The sequence below is a fragment of the Capsicum annuum genome, chromosome 12 (assembly GCF_002878395.1).
Source record: "Capsicum annuum cultivar UCD-10X-F1 chromosome 12, UCD10Xv1.1, whole genome shotgun sequence".
In the NCBI taxonomy this organism is placed as follows: Eukaryota; Viridiplantae; Streptophyta; class Magnoliopsida; order Solanales; family Solanaceae; genus Capsicum; species Capsicum annuum.
The window spans coordinates 50,993,355-51,000,436 of record NC_061122.1 but is presented as its reverse complement, the minus strand read 5'-3'; the positions used below and the strand labels follow the sequence as shown (position 1 = coordinate 51,000,436).

At 33.3% G+C, this 7,082-nt stretch overlaps 1 long non-coding RNA gene across 1 annotated transcript; it reads left to right on the top strand.

Annotated features, from left to right (window-relative positions):
* The first annotated feature begins 204 nt into the window (after window positions 1–204).
* Window positions 205–1,015, top strand: LOC124889537. Its single transcript, XR_007048602.1, has 2 exons — window positions 205–375; window positions 649–1,015. It is a non-coding gene; the product is annotated as an uncharacterized LOC124889537 (long non-coding RNA).
* The last annotated feature ends 6,067 nt before the right edge of the window (window positions 1,016–7,082 follow it).

Sequence of the window (7,082 nt, the reverse complement as noted above, 5' to 3'; positions counted from 1 at the left end):
CTTTTAGATCTTGTTTTTAACTTCATTAATCATTTGCACAAGCAATCCCATTTACATGCAAATTAAGATTAATTTCTCATGCAAAATGTTGATATTGACTCTATTGTCACCCCCTTAAGGGCCCTCATGCTACTATCCAAGTACAAAATTTTGCAACATGATTTGACGTCTTTAAATTGATTGCTCAATTTTTTCAATCAATCTTGTCTCTCTATAAATAAAGGCAAGAGAATTTGTATAAAACCCAGAAAACACACAAATATATGCTATCTATCTATCAATCCAAGTTTCATAAAATGGCTATTGTTTACCAGAAAACTCATGGGTTCGTGGCCATATCTTTCTTCTTCTTCTTCTTCTTGATCACTTGTCAAGGTAAAGAAATTATCTATTTTTTTTAGTTTTTAATAACTATCTCTCATATAACATATAGATAAGTGCCAAGGTTGGGGTCTATCAGAAAGAGCCTATCTTCACAAGGCAGGAGTAAGGTTGCACGCACACCACCATCCCCAGATCTTACAATTGTGGGATTACACTAAATATGTTAACGTTGTTAGTATAATCTAAGGATAAATAATTCGTTCTCTTGAGTTCTCTTTTTACCTTATTGTTCATATTCTTTTGTTTCATTTTCTATTTTTGCAGCAAGGAATTTGCAAGTGGATCATTATGAATTAGTTCAAAAGAGTGGCAACCAACAGGTTGTTGCAAGGAATAAAGAGCTATCAAAGTATGCAGACTTAGTAGCAATAGACATAGATTATACTCCTGCTCGAAAGAAACCTCCTATTCATAATTAGAATTTGGAGAATTATCGAGTGACGAATTCAAAATTTAGAGTCATTTCTGCTTTTTCATATATATAATTAGTGCCATTAACTTTTGTATACACATATATATACCCGGAGACCTAGATGCAAGGGTATTCTGTCAAATCCGTTGTGTCCAGTCTAGCTCCGTATGTCATAAGTTATATATATGATATTATGATGTAATACTTTCTTTTCCAAAATACGCGTAGTAAGAAAAATTAAGCTTAATGAAAAATGTAGAATCACAGAGGTTAAGGTTTTGAGAAATTTTCATTGGGAAGAATTAAGATGAATATATAAATATTGAATTAATGTTGATGAGAGTACTTTTTACATATACAACTATATGGAGATATAAAAAACTTTAAATGGTTATTTGACAGATGTTTATTTGTAATTTGATATTTAACAAATTTCAATGTATGTTATATCTCTGAATTCGGTTATCTACATTTTGGGCAATATGGTTGCATCTTATTTGATAATTTTAGATGTATATTTTTATTTCGTCCCTTTTTATTCTCTATTCTTGTTTTTCCCTTATTATTCTTTTGTAGGTACAATATATATTCAGTAAAGGAAAAAAAGTACTGCATAGAAATACTTTTCATTCTTCAATCATTGGTTTTTTTCTTTAATTTGCAATTAATTTTATTATATTTATTCTATACTAGGCATAGGTCAAATCCAAGTTAAAATGAATATGGTAATCGCTAAGGAAAGGAAGTTTTAGTTAACACTCCCCCACCCCACCTCCAAAAATAAAATAAATGCTAAGGAGGTTTTTTGTTATTAATAAAAAAGGCCAGATGTTCCTGAAAGTATGAGAGGGAAGGGGTGAATTGCATCTTCTTCTTCTTCTTTTTTCATTCGATTTGTTTGGATCATAGTCGACTCATATTTAGCAATAAAAAGGGATATTTTCAAAAAATATACAGAAAAGCAGTAAATAACAGAATATATAAAATGTAGGTTCCAACAGAAAATTGAAGGAAAGGTGTTTTTTAAGTCTTGAATGAAGGATTTGTGACATTGACCAACTTAAAGGGTCAAACATCATTAGGAAACTTGATTAAGTTAATTGTGAACTTGATTAATATTTACAAAACTTTCTAATCTTTTCAAAAATACAAATCAACCCAACCCACACCCCTCTTCAATCCAAATCAACCACTCTCTCCTCTCTCTTGACAGCTTCTCTCAACTCTCTCCCAACCAACAGTTCTGCAAAATTTCTCCCTTCAACCCCCGACGACTTTACCTCCGGCGATAAATAGTTGGGCTTCGAGTTCCTCTCTTTTCTCCCTTCAACCCCCGGCGACTTCTACTTCGGGCGACAAATAGTTGGGCTTCGAGTTCCCCTTTTCAATTCAAATCAACCTGTCTCTCATCCCTCTCTGGACAGCTTCTCTCAACTCTCTCTTAACCAACTGTTCTGCAAATTTCTCATTTCAATCCTCGACGACTTCAACATTCGACTACAAATAGTTGGGCTTCGAATTCCTTTTCGACTTCAACCTCCAATCGATGTGACAGCCTTACTCTCCGGCCACAACAGCTTCGAATTCTTTATCGTTCCTTTTCTTCTTTCACAGGTAAAAATTTATGGCCTTTTTAGTTTTGAAGAAAACGAGGAACTTGAGCCAACTTCTCTTATAGTATTGGTTAACACTTTCAATATTTGTTGTATTAATTTGAAATGCGGTCTGAATAAAATCCTAATTTCTGGTATTTCTTCTCTTCTCTTTTCGAAGTGAATTATGATATTTTGTTGTTTGTGGACATTTTTTTGATGTTTGATTTTTATTATTTGTGTTTATAAAAATAAAAAAATAATTTGGGATGATTTGTTCTATTCTTGTTCTTGGTAAAAATGGTGAAATTATTGTTTTTTGTTGAACAAAATCGTGCTACTATTTTTTATTTTCTCCAACAGATTACCCATCTAGTGCAATATATTAACCATCTGATGCAACAGATTTATCATATAATGCAACAGATCAACCATCTGATGCATCAGAGGAACCATCAGATTAAAATTTTGATGCAACAGATTAATCATATGATGCAACAGATTAATCATATGTTGCAACAGATTAACCATCGGATAAAAAATTTGATGCAACTAATGAACCATCTGATACAATGGAAGAACTATCAGATTAATGATCCGATGCAACAGATGAACCTTCTGTTGGATAAAATCCTATCAACTCTTCCAACAAAAAATGTCCAAGACTTGATTTTTTCAACTGATCATTCATCTGCCATGATAGACGATCTTATGTTGGGAGAAATCTAAATAATATTGACCGTTGATAACAGTTCCAACAGATCACTCTTATGTTGTAACAAATATGTGATATTTTGTATAGACCATTCATTTTTTTCAACAGATGAGTGATATGTTTTGTATTGTCGCAAAAGATTACTCAGTCGTTGCTGCAGGTTAGTTAATTGCTCTGACAAATCACTCATGTATTGCAACATATGTGTGACCTATTGCACAAACCATTCATCTTTCTTAACAGATGAGTGATATATTTTGTATTGTCGCAACAGATTACTCAGCCGTTACTGCAGGTTAGTTAAATGCTCTGATAGATCACTCATATATTACAACAGATGTGTGATCTGTTGCAAAAACCATTCATATTTGTCAATAGATGAGTGACATATTTTGTATTGCCACAACAAATTACTTAACCATTACAACGGATTATTTAACTATTTCAATAGATTACTCATATGTTGCAACATATAAAATCACAATAGATGTGTGATCTGTTGCACAGACTATTCATCTTTCTCAACAGATGAGTGATATGTTTTGTATTATTGCAACAGATTACTCAGTCGTTGCTACAGGTTATTTAACTGTTCTAACAGATCACTCACATATTGCAATAGATGATGTTACAATAGATGTATGATCTGCTACACAAACCATTCATTTTTTCTCAATAGATAAGTGATTTATTTTGTATTATCATAACAGATTATCATCTGTTGCAACAGGTTATTTAACTATCCCAATAGATCACCCATATGTCGCAATAATATGCGATCTGTTCATAGACCATTCATCTATCTTAAAAGATGAGTAATATATTTTGTATTATTGCAACAGATTACTCATCCACTGCAATAGGTTGGTTATATACTGCAACAGATATACTACCTGGTGCAACAGATCACTGATCTGTTGCAACTGTTATTTTACTATTTTGCTTGTTTGATTTACTGTTATCCCTTTTTAATGATGCATTAATCAACTATAATATATATTTTTATGTTCCTGTTAATTTTAGATAATATGATTTTCAAAAGAATAGAAACCAAATCAAGTCCAAGTAAAGAAACAAGTGAAGCAGCTAGGCTACATCCACCACTCTATGAGCTTGTTTTACAAGTGTTATCTCAATCGGGAGCAGAATATGATGAACATGGGGAGGAGGAATATTTCAAAAGAGATGATGCAAATGCTAATAGCCCTTTCATCGAAGAGTTGGTCAAATCCTTCAGCATTGATCGTTATCCTTTGAGAATGTAGTGCGATGGTGCCGCAGATTTAATGGGTGATTTCGTGGTTAAGTCAGCCATGAGAAAATCTTTCGACGCCTTCAGAAAAATACGTCGAGAACAAAAATTGGATGCTTATTTTAGGGACAGCTGCTTTGGAAAATATCTTGATTTGTCGGAGGACAACAATGCTCGTTTCCAAATGAAAATGGTATATAAACTTCTCAAGCACAGGTTTATGTATGAAAACAAAGATAAGATGGATGAGGTATGGATAAATTACTGTGGCATGCCTGTTTGTTTTGGTTGGAAGGAGTTTACCATAATTACTGGACTAAAATATTATCCTCATTCTCAAGTTGTACCTATTCTAATCTAAAAAAAGCACTCCGCACACCCAAAAAAGGCAAAGACAAGTCGTGTGATCGTGATGACCTGGTGTCCATTGTTGATCCAAGCTTCAAAAATAAAAATTTGATAGAAGCGTTGAAAGGTAAAGGATTTTCAAAGAAGCACAAGCAGTCATTGTGCTTGGTTTGGTTTGTACATAATATTCTTTGGGCAAGAGACGTTAACAACAACATAAGCCTCGATTTAATAAAGCTCTCCGAGGATATTAAGGCGTTTAATAGCTATCCTTGGGGTTATGAAAGCTTCAAAATGAATGTCAAATATTTGTTGACTCCGATAGCGCCAAAGACAGTCAACTTATATGACTTCCCATGGACTTTCATGGTAAATGTTTCTTTCTTCTATTATGATATCATTCATTTTTTTACTCAATAATGGTTTTGATTTATTGGCATTATTTTATAGGCTTAGGCGTTTGAAGACATTCCTTATTTGAGACAACAAGTGAACTACCAGGAAGAAGTTTCCTGTCCACGAATCTTGAGATGGTTGTCGACCAAAACTGATAAAAATGCAAAATTTCTTGATCTCTTCAACTCTCCAAAGGATGCAGTAAGTATAATTATAATTTATTTTTTTGTTTTAATTAATGATTTTTTTGAATGATCTAATCATCATTCTAATATATGTAATCGAGAGTTGAAGATGCCATTTTTTCTTACTTTACGGTGTGTGCAAAGTTTATCGGACCCTAAGGTTATCGACAGAATAAAAATGGAATTATTTGGAGCAACAACTATTACAAGAAAAATAATTTTGGAAGGTGGGCTTGTTGTTATTGATGGTCTTAGTGGTGATGGAGATGTTGGTGGTGGTAGTGGTGCTGCTGTTAGTGCTAATGATGCTCCTCTTATAGTATTTAAAGCAAACCATTATGAGTATGATCATACTGGTTATACAGATTTTGCCTCTCCTAGCGAATGTTCTGCATGCAAATGTCAAGACTACAGGGCAAAACATGATGTAGTGGTTAATGCTATTAATGCATTAACTGCTTCTGTAAAGGAATTGACATCTAAGAGGGGTCTCATTCCATTAAAGAGGATTTTATTTTCATCCTCTCTATTAGAGATTAGGGTTAAGATGAGAAAGAGAGTAATTTCCAGGGCATTATCAAGCATCCAAAAAGGCAAAATTACAACTCCTCTGTTTGTGTATTGCACTGAGTGATAACGCTCAACTTACACGTCAATTTAGTGCAAGGAGATTGTCGTCAATATATTTACCCAACTTTGGAGTCGGGGTTGAATCCACAGGGAATAATGTGAGTGGTTACACTAGTTTGAAACTAAAGCTACAAGTTAAATTCAAACAACTGGCATGAAAAGATAAAATGGGGGTTTTCAATGTTCAAACAAATGTTAAAGTTTTAATTTACTTCAGAGCTCAAAACTAAAATTTCAATGGTTCAAATCAATGATAGAGAATAAACTAAGGTTGTGATCACTATGATTACTAATCCCCATTTAAATAATAACTGTAGCATTGGGTTCTCATAACTTGAGTAAAACACCAGATTATCAGTTTCGACAGTCCATCTAAGTGTTTCTCAACCTACCTAGATGTTGAACTCCCTAATTCTCTCGAACTTAGGAAATCATTCTATTCATACTGATTTTATCTCAAGTTGATCAATCTTGTTACAACATTAATCATTAGATGAAAACTTAACCTTCCCAAATCCTCATTGATAATTCACTTCTTACTAGGGTTGATTTCTTATCTCAAGCAAATCAATAGTAAGCAAGGCCTATTGTTTGCAACCAACAAAAAATAATTAATACAAAAGAATTATCAAGATGTTTCCACAATCACTCAAACCCTAACCAACTATTAAATCCATGGAGAAATAACCATAGATCCCACAACCCTAGTTGTGGGTTTTAGTTCCACATGAGAAAGAAAGAGATAGCAACAATTATATTCATCATTCAAAGTAATTAAACTTACAAAAGATGAAGTGTGAAGTTGATTCTCTTCCATGTTCAAGAAGAATATCCCACAACTAAATCAAAGAAATTGAAAATTGAATTCTAAGTTAAGAGCCCCAAAGAGAGGTGAACTCCTTTGGAATAAGTTCAAGATGCCCAAGATGTTCAACCCACCTAATGAAACCCTAGAAGCTGTTATTTATATCCATAACTTAAGAAAAATCCAAAATTAAAAATTCAGAATTTTTCTTTTAGGTGACAACATGTCTGACGGCTTATCAGAGTTCTCATAGCTTATCAGAACATATTGTCAGGCATGCTTTAAATTTTTGCCTTCTACTTATGTGTGACGATATTCTTGAGGCTTATCAGATACCTGATGACTTATCACAGACGTCGTCAC